A 10,895-nucleotide genomic window follows, 5' to 3' on the forward strand; every position below is an offset into this window, starting at 1 on the left:
GAGAAGGCAATCTTGGGTAATTCAGCCAAGTTGGCCTCTTCTTTAGTAGTGCCTTGTGTGCTTCACAAGTCCTTACTTGTGGTACAAGATAGGGCTGCAGGTGCTCTTGTGAACAAAATTAAGTACCTTGGATTCTTGTTCAACCAGCTCAACGTCCACTTCGGGTGGTCTTGATCTGCGCCCTCGACTTTCATGTCAGTGTAAAGTCTTTCTTTTACTTGTAGAAACTCCACTTTAATCAGAGGATAGGGCAAGGATTGTTGGTGCCATTACGTATTGATTTGATTGGGAGTGAGTTGTGTGACATTGACGGAATGAAGTACTCTCAGCTCCAAATCCATTACTGCCTTCCACTGCTCATCTACCTCTTGTGTAATTTTTTCCTTAAGTGCATCTTTCTCAACCTTTGAGAGCTGGACCATTGGCACTGTGTCTGATTCTGTAATGTGTACTTGAAACTCCTCCTCGCCACTTAGCTCTTTAGTTGGTTGTGTCTCCATCTCAGCGAAAGAAACTGAGGGAATTTCTATCTGAGGTTGCTTTGAAGTGTCTGCCTCTTCTTGTGTTTCCGGCCGTCCCTCTCTTATTAGCCAGTTGGCTCTTTTAAGTTATGCTATTTCTTTCAGCAGCTCTTCTTCTCTTTGGACCCGCATCAAAGCCAGGTCTCTGCACTGAGACTGATCCAATTTTAGCTCCAGCAAAATTGCAACAAAAGTAAATAATCGTGATTATTTATAGCCAAGTAAAATTTTCAACTTTTTGCAAATTTGGCATTACAGACTTGGAGTATATACCAGTTTAATACTCTGAGTGAAATATGGGCTCATTTGGATGCATAGGATAAAAATGGTACCAGATTTTGGCTTCAGGTCTCTGAAACAGTAGATATAAAGAAAATTTGAGATTTTGAATTTGTTCAAACTTGGCTAGTGGGCTTAGCACATCATGTACTTTGGATGTATGATGGCAAAATAGAAAAATTCCCCCATTTTGGCATGAAATTAAATAATCACGATTATTAACTTTTCTACCAAAATCAATATGTTTTGGCACAACTTGGTTCTAGGCATTGTATAGACCTTGTGTATGGGATATGAGGTGATTTGGATTAAGAAATGTGGTCCATAACTTAGAAATTGGCTTGCCAAGACTTCTTTGCCTTTTTTGGCAATTTTTCAAGTTATATGTGATCATTTTGGCTCATACTTGATTTTTGGCATGTATTAGGTGTGTACAAATGATATGTGAGGTGATGATACAATTTTCAAGCCAAATTAGTGCAAAAGTAAATAATCGCGATTATTTACAGCAGTCACATTTTTCTTGCAAAACTTAAATTTTTTGACCTAAACACATTCTATACACGTAAAACAAGTCCTAAATTGAATATGGTAAAGTTTGGTCTTGTCGGCATCACTTTGTGCTTTGTCGACTTTGAAATCACTGATCTCTGTGACTACACTGCTTATTGAGTTGGTTAGTCACCTCTAAGGCTATGGACTTGTCTGCAACATAGTTGTGAAGCAACTCATCCAATTTTGGCTCATTTGGAGTTAGTTTGACCTCGTATGTTGAGTTTGACGCTTTGTAGCCTTTGAGCCGTTTTTTGTTTTTTGAGGGCTTTGCTTGATTGATTTCACGAAACCAATCATATACATTGTATATAAACCTCGTAGGCAAGCTGTCCATGGAGAACTGAATTCTGGCTTCTTCCAAAAACCTACCTTTTCTATTGGGGACCCCCTCGACCCCTGCCGAATGGTCAATTGATGATATAGAAAGGTTCTATTATGTTAGGGCATGCTACAGTTCAAATCCCATCCGATTTGGTTGAGCTGACATGTCGCTATGGTAAGTTTTTGGTCATAGGTCTTCGTGCACTGCTCGGATTCTAGGGTTTTTTCTAGGGGTTTAGACTAGCTACCAGCTGTACAAAATGGATCATTGATGAGTAAAGAACTTATCCCTCATGTCCCGCAGCACTGAAAACGGACAACTGTAGACTCCAGAAAGTACGCGCGAGGAAGTCGAAACGCTCTCTCTCTCTCTCCAAGGGCAACAAGTGAAAATGAGGTGATTTTAGTCTACCTTGGGTATCTATACTCGGACTTCCCAAACCAAGTTTTCCCAGATTCCCCTATTAGTCCTACTAGGCCGTGAAATCTATGTTAGACTCAAAAATTTTCCCAATCGGATTCCTGTAGCTCATTCTATAAGAATTCTGCAAAAGTAGGTCTGGCTTAGGCTTCCCGCTTCCATCTTCCGATTTCATTGAAATTTTTTGTGCTTGTCCGCCTTGTCTTTCTGATCACCACCGTGTCTTCAGTTTTTTCATATGAGCTCCCTTGCTATTTATTATTAATTTTTGACCTGTTTATTGAGAAAAGTCAAAGAAAATAACAAAATGTGCTAAAAAAGCAAAGTGAAAATACCATTATTAAGAAAATCCATTGAAAAACACAACTTTATTGTTTTTTATTGGATTTTTTTATTTCTAAGTCTCAATATCGAGAAAAATGATGAAAAATAACCAAAAAGGACTATTCTTCATGATTTTTTGATAGTATATACACTATTTACACTCATCGTGGAGATATCATCAGTTAAATTCCCCTGTTGATGATTTATAAGGACATTATCAGGTAATTTTGTAAAAACTCACACATTAACATCAAAATTTTTTCCTCCCTCTTCAAACATTGCCCTTAATTACTTAGTACTTTTCCACCCCTCCTAGATGGCGTACTCCGGGACGACTGTGTGCATGGCTTGAACAATCGTGTCTTATGCATAGCCTTGGTTGGCTCTACCATGCTTTGAAGATCAATGCAGTTCAAACCATTATGCTGTGCAAGAGGTGGGCCTTGAGTGATTAACTCAAGGGTTTCTGATGTCGAGGCTTGTTGTCGCTGTCTTCTAGAGAGCAAATGTTGTAGCTTGTGTGCTCTTTGCTTGATTGTACCATCAGGATGCTTTAGAACACTAATTCCTGAGGTGTTGATAACACTTTTGACTGTTGTTGATCTTTTACTCGCCATTGATGCCTTGGTTTGTCTTGGTCAAAATGGAGTGGTTGAGGTTTCTAAGACTTAACTCTCCATTGCTTGATTGGTTTAGCAATTTGCGGGGAGGGTAAGTGCTCCTTTTTCTTCCAAATCCATTTCGTGTTAGGTTCCCTTCTTGGAGAAGTGCGTCTTTGTGTTTTGACTCTCAGAACCGTCTTTGGTTTTGTCGCTGATGTTCTAGGCACCCATATTTGAATTGGTTTGTCCTTAAGCTGTGCTTTTGGTACCCAAATTTGCTTGACTCCTTGCGTGCTACTTGTAGCATTTGCTTGTCGAGAGGATTGAGAAGATTGATTGCTTCCTGGTTTTCTTTGCTAATAATTACCTTTCCATTCCTCCTTGCTTGGTGCAATTGGAACAATGAGTTGTCCGCCTTCAGGTGATAGCTTGAGCTGATTCATATCCCAATCTAGTACTGCCTTGTATGTCTGCATCCAGGGAATTCCAAGAATCATCGTCTCATTCATGTGTTTATCTGGTAAGCATACAAAGTGATGAGGACATGAACATCCATGTACTATCACGTTCAAGTTGACTACTCCCAATGTTGGTCTTGGGTTCTTGTTGCATCCATTGATAGTCGCTATTCCTGCTGTCAATGCTTGACTTGTTGCTTTCTTGTATGTGGAATAACTGACTGCATTTACTCAAGCTCCTGTTTTGACCAATGCGTTCATGCTATGATTGTTGAGCTGTACTTTGATGTGCAAGTCCATTCCGTCTAACCATTCTTCATATGTTGATATGACATCTCTCGGCAATTCCCATTATCGGTCCTCTATTTCCAGAGTGTTGATGGAAATTGGTATCTATTGATTCTTGAGAGCAGCTTTCCGTTTGAGTACCCGAAGCCGAGCTTCCTCTTCGACTTCATCAATAACCTGCTGCTGTCGTGTAATCCTCCTTTGCTTGGCTGCATGCATTCTTTCTAGCAATTCATTGGTTAGCGGCAAATTTTATTTCTTTAAACGACATCCACTAATCCAATTAGCCATTGGTTTACCATCTAGGGTGGACAACTTAATTACTCCACTTGGAGATACATCTTCGATGATAAACGGTCCATTTCCCTTTTTCTTAAACTTGGGAATGTGTTGCTTAAGGGAATAGACTAAAACTAAGTCCCCTTTCTTGAAGATTTTTGTGATTAGATGGGAATCAAAAAACTGTTTTTGTTTCCGCTTTTGTGCATACATGTGAGCTACGATAGTTAGCCTTTCTCATCTAGCTTTTCTAAAACTTCTAGTCTTTCTGACAATTCATGTCCTATCCACTCAAGATCCTTAGCTACCCTTAGTGTCGGCAATAGAAATGCTATTGGCAGTATGACATCAAGACCATAAACAAGGTTAAAGGGTGTAGCATTTAAAGGTGTTTTGAATGAAACTCGATAAGCCCATAGAGCATCATGGAGATTCATTTCCCAGTCTATCCTTCCTGAAATGACCTCTTTAGTCAATACCGAGCTAAGAATTTTGTTCGTTTTCTCAGCTTGTCCGTTTGTTTGTGGATGATAGAGAGATGATTTGTTATGGATGACCATAAATTCATTAAGTAAATACTCAATTACATTCTCCATATGAAGCATGGAATGATAGAAAGCCTTCTATTGAGTACATGCGTGTTTTTGGCTGTTCGGCATATGATTTGGTGCCACAAACACAGCGCAAAAAATTGGATGATAAGGCTGTCAAATGTATTTTTTGTTGTTTATAATGATGATGAAAGCAAAGTTTACAGGTTGTATCATCCACAAACAAAGCGTATTCTGATTTCACGGGATGTAGTGTTTGTGGAAGATTCTGTTCAGCCCTTGCTGTCATGTACTAGGGACAATAATGTAAGCTCACAGGACATTTATGACACTTTTTTGCCTCTTTTCAGTGGTGGAAGCTCGAATGTAAATTCCAATGAGGAAACTGTACAACCTATGGGGCTTTCTAAAAATGTTACAGATCAGCCTATTACTGATGGAGATGTACATGATGTACTTGATGAGGAAAGGACTGAAAATGAGCAGGCTAGAAGTATGCCAAAATGGCTGGTGCATACATTGCGTGATAGTAAATTGGATGCACCTTTGTCTAGTCATACTCGTTTAGGCTCTCTCCATGCATCTTATACATTAGATTGTTATGCTTTGGCTGTGTTTAGCTTACATGATGTTGAGGAGCCTCTGTCTTTTGATGAAGCACAAAATTTTAAAAACTGGATGGCTGCCATGCAATCAGAATATGATGCACTTATAGAACACGACACATGGACTTTATGTAATTTGCCTCATGGAAAAAAGGGCATTGGTACAAAGTGGGTTTACAAGTTGAAACGCAAGCCGGATGATGAGATCGATCGCCATAAGGCTCGACTTGTTGCAAAGGGTTATGCACAACAAAAAGCCATAGATTATGAAGAGACTTTTGCTCCCACTTGTCGTATGATTACTGTGCATTTTCTATGTGCATTGGCAGCTCATTTTGGTTGGGATGTACATCAATCAGACATTGCTACTGCTTTCATGAAAATGGTGACATATTTGAGGAAGTTTATGTAACATAGCCTCACGGTTTTGTCAAGAAAGGACAAGAGGACAAAGTGTGCAAATGTAACAAGGCTTTGTATGGATTGAAGCAAATCTGCTTGTGCTTGGTACGAGAAAGCTGACACTCATTTGGTCAAACAAGGCTTTCGTAACAGTCCAACTGAAAGCACATTGTATGTAAAACGTGAGGGTGATGATGTACTTCTCATTGTGGTTCTTTATGTAGATGATTTGATGATCACTGGACCAAATGAGAGACATATTGCTGAATTTAAGATTGATTTGAATGCTACTTTCAAGATGAAAGATTTGGGGTTGTTGCATCATTACTTGGGTATACAATTTAAGCAGTGTGATGGTGGTATTGCCTTGCATCAAAAGTTACATAGAGACATTGCTATGTAAGTTTGGACTTGAGGATTGCAAAACTATTGCCACTCCCATAGAAACAGGTTTGAAATTGAGTCTTCATGACACTGGTGATCCTATTGATGTCAGTCTTTACCAAACGACTGTTGGATGCCTCATTTATGTATGCAACACGAGGCCAGATATTTAGTTTGTAGTCTCACAGGTCAGCAGATGTATGCATAGCCCAGGGTCTAAGAATTGGTAGGCGGTCAAGAGGATTTTTTGCTACCTTAGTGACACTTTACATCTTAGCTTGTTTTATCCCAAGGGGGGATCATTGCGGCCAGACTTAGATGCTTGTTTGAACTCAAATTGGGTTGGTTGTTTTGACACGTGAGTGTCAAAACAAGTGAGTGTCCACAAGTGGTTTTTGTTTCATGCTTGGAAGTTCATGTATATCATGGTTGAGCAAGAAGCAACCTACTATGGCCACTTCAAGTTGTGAGGATGAGTACAGGGCAGTCTTCACAGCTATGGTTGAGTGTGTATGGCTCAGACACCTTATGGATGATTTGGGTGTTGGACAGGACACTGCCAATACTATCTACACTGATAGTCAATGCGAATTGGCAGTTGCGAGGAACCCAATTTTTCATGCTTGCACAAAGCACATTGAGGTACATTACCACTATGTCAGGGGGAGGCTTTGAGTAGGAGAGATTAGCTTGGATTATGTGTCAACACAGAACAACCTTGCATATATTTTCACAAAGGCATTGTCTCGTGAGAAGCTCAAAGCTTTCCGCAAAGCTTTGGGCTTACTCCCCTTGGTGGACTGATCATGTCCTCAGGGCATGGCACTTCCCTTTACTCATGTGCCAGCTCTTATTCACCGCATCACTCTAGGGGGGATATGTTACCATATACATGTGGTAGTGATATGTGTGAACACACTAGGACCGCTGGGACATTTTTTCCCTCTTTAGGAGGGTTTTTCCTCCGTGCATTGTATATACACCCATCACTCTAGGGATATTCATCTTTCAATTGCACACTAAGGAATATACTCTTTATTCTGTGCCTCGAGCTTACTTCGTCTTCTCCAAGATGTGTGCATTTCTCTGCAACCCTAATTCCAACAAGTACAACAAAGATTGGTGGTCCACAAAGAACACAAACTTGTTGGCTAATAGGTAATGTCTATACTTTTTAACGGGATAGATCATTCCTAATCCTTACCTTTTTGTGGTAGTGTAATTATTTTCTGCCATGTTCTCAACTGTCGGCTAGCATAAGAATTAGGAAAATCCGTTTTCCTTTCTCCTGGTTGAGATAGAACACAACCTATGGAAAAATTGGAAGCATCTACATGTATGTGGAATATCTTATTCCAATATGGTGCTTTCAATATTGGAGTTGAGGTGGAAGCTTGCTTAAGCTTCATGAAGGATTCTTCACACTCATTATTCCATTCAAAGTGTGTAATCAAGCTATATATGGGTTTTGCAATTATAGCGTACATGTAAATGAATCGTCTGTAATATCCACAATGCCCCATGAAGGCTTGAATCCCCTTGACTATTGTTGGTCTAAGCAAATGAGCAATGATATGAATTTTATCCACATCGGTAGCTATGTCATTTTTGACACTTATGTCCAAGAATTTTTCCTTGTCCACCCATGAATGTGCACTTTTCAGTATTTAAGTAAATCCTATAAAGTCTACATTTTTCAAATACCTTTTTGAGGTATTCAAAATGATCAGCTCGGATTGATGAATGTACGCATAGATCATCCATATACACTTCCAAGAATTTCCTTAGATACTCTTTAAAAGCGTGGCTCATCAATCTTTGAAAGGTGAAAGGAGCATTAGTTAACCCAAAGGGCATAACCCGATAGGCAAAAATACCCCATTCCATTGCAAAAGTAGTTTTATGCTGATCTTTTGGGTCAACCAAAAGTTGATTGTATCCCGAAAAGCCATCTAAGAATCTGTAAGCTTTTTTTCCTGCAACTCGTTCTAAAACATGCCCAGTGATTGGAAGAGGAAAGTTGTTTCTAATGGTAGCTACATTCACTTTTTTGAGATTGACACACACTCGTAATTTTCCATTCTTCTTGGGTACTACCACAATTGGAGACACCCAATCTGTGTGTTCAATTTCGTAAATGAATTTGTCTTTCTTTAGTTTTTCAATATCTTCTTTGATCTTCTTGGTAAATGTTTCATTATATGTGTATGGCCTTTGTCTACTTGGTTTCGCATCATCCCTCATGGGTATGGTATGTTGACAGATTTCTGGAACAACACCCTTGAGATCCTTATAAGACCAAGCAAAAATATCGTGGTATTCTTTAAGTAAGCTTAACAAAATCTCTTCTTCTTCTTTTGTTAGGTCACTTGCAATGTAGGAAGGCCTAGGCTCTTCTCCTGGTTCAACCAAGTCTATCTTGGTTGAGTATCCTTCGTTGTTTTTCTCAATGTTCTTGACATTTCTGGATTTTTTCTTGAAAGATATCTGCCAATGATTTTGTCCTTGACACAATCATGTGCATCTATCTGCATCAGAAATTGTGTTCTACTAGAGACTGATAACATAGGTCTTGTTTTCACATTTCTAGTGTCTCTTTTTCGTCTATACCATTTTTGTCTTCTCGATTTTTGGTTAGGAAAGTCAAAAAAAATTTTCTCCCCTCCTTTTGAGAGTAGATTAGATCTCACATGTTCTTTTTTTGACCCCGAATCTTTTGAGGTAGCTGAGTGTTCGTCTAACTCATCTGTTGCATAGTAGTAGAGGTCTGAAAAGACTTGTTGAGCTTTCATCAAGTCCTTGGGTTCCTCAATTTCATCTTCAATGTAAGGATTGAAATCATTTGGATGGGAATTATGTCATAGCTATCCTCATTGAAAAAATGAGTAGGCATAGACGTATTCACACATACATCCATTGTCGCTAAAATGGCTCAAACAAATTCTCTGGAAAGGGTTCAGGTACATAGGCTTCGTCTGTGCAATACCTTTCTAAGATTCACTCTTCTCTTTTGAAGCTCCCGTTTTTTGAAGCTCCGTACATCCAAATAGGAGTGTCTTTGTTTAAACAAGAAGGAAGCTTAGTTTTAGCCGAAGAGGCTGAATTGAACTCTTGTATGAGCGTTTTCAAGACATCTCTATAAGTGTGATCTTTTAGATTAACCCTTGTTATAGATCCCACTTGCTTCAAGTACAGATAGTTGTTTTCCCAATCTTGGTTAAGTTGTACCTGTCGTATGAAAGGTCTTCCCAATATGATTTCATAATTGAGTTTCTTCCCAAAGTCTACTATGGCAAAAGTGTGTTGATATTCAATCCCACAGGAATTAACTATCAATTTTTCAAGAAGTCCTAAGGGTCTTTCAATGTGTCCATCAGCCAATTGCAATTTCATTCGAGTTTGTCTAATGGCTGGTTGTCCGTAGGATTCCCATACTGTTTTTGTGGCTGTGGCTATGCCTGCTCCACTATTCACTATTGCCATGGTTTCAATGTCAGTATATTTCACTAGAAGGGTGGTGTTTCCTTCTTCCTCTTCATAGTATTCTCCGACTTTGTTCATTGGAATAGATCAAATCTCTTTGTTATCCATTTTGTGTTTCAATCTTTCCAAATTTTTTACGATGAGCCCCGTTATCCCCACCTTCTCTAGGGTTTTCTGTAGATCATTCCATAAATATGGTCTGATTTTTAATAGTTCTCTCAAAGTAAGAGTGCATTGGATGGGTGTAGACATGATTAAATGAGTATTGTCTACTTCTAGGTTCTATTTCACTCTTTTTACTTGAGTGGCCTTACACACTATGGATTCATCTTCGTTATCTCCCAAGTAAGAGGGTAATGTTTTCAAGGTCAATAGTTTAGACATTTCTGAAGCTTCAAATCCGCAATCCCCGTACAAGGATTGTACATCCATGTCGATATCAAGAGGTAGGTTGTCCAACCAAACTTCTTCTATAGGAGCTAACTTTAGAGTTAGTCTCCCATCATTGATCTCTCGAACTTTTTCCCATAAGTGTCTTGGCCAGTCTTCCTCTACGAATAGAATTCCATCTAGGCATCTTTGCTTTCCGGCACTACAAGTTCTGATTCTTTTGTTTCAAGGTGGGGTTCAACCATCGCTTTGGATTTTTCTTTAGTTTCTCTTACCACAAGCTCTTCAGGTTTTGCAATACTTTCAAGCTTCGGTTTTTGTTTTTCCAGCATCTCTTGCGTGATTCTTACCAAATTTTGATAAGCTTCAAGCTTAGCTGCTTCCATGTCTAGAGAGGGATAATTTTTCCATTTCTTTTCCATGTTTTGGCCTGCTTTAAGTCCTACTTGGTAGGCTTCCAAGGCTGCATTAATAGGCTTAAAAATTTTATCAACCAAAATTGATCCTCCAAATTTCACGTTTGTTTCTTTGATTTCGCTTCTAGTTTCTTTCACCTTTTCTTGGAATAGCTTTTTTCCTTTCTCCTCGATTTTAGCTTGTTGTTTCTATTTTCTTGATTTATACCTCTTACTTTTGCTTCTTTTGATCCTTTGAGAGGAAATTTTTGTATTCTTTGAATCATCAGAGGAGTTGTGTTTTGGCATGCAAAATCCATAGAAGATCTTTTACATTTCTATCCTCCCAACAATAGACTCCGATCCTAGGATTATCAGTACTAAGCCGTTTCAAGGGCTTCAAAATTAACTTGATTGTATCCCTTGAATTCTAAAGTTGGTGATCTTTCTTTTGTTGACATATTTGGGATTATGGTGTTTACTTCTAACCCCCATTTGTCTATCACGTCAGGGTTCTCAGCTTGTAAACATTGAGTTCCATTTCTGTCTATGTATATTTTTCCTTGTTTGTTTTTCCTAATCTCTTCTTCGAACTCAATACCATAGTCATCAATGCGAATGGAATACTCTTTATTAG

Source organism: Adiantum capillus-veneris, chromosome 16, assembly GCF_014529385.1.
Source record: "Adiantum capillus-veneris isolate H3 chromosome 16, ASM1452938v2, whole genome shotgun sequence".
Lineage (NCBI taxonomy): Eukaryota > Viridiplantae > Streptophyta > Polypodiopsida > Polypodiales > Pteridaceae > Adiantum > Adiantum capillus-veneris.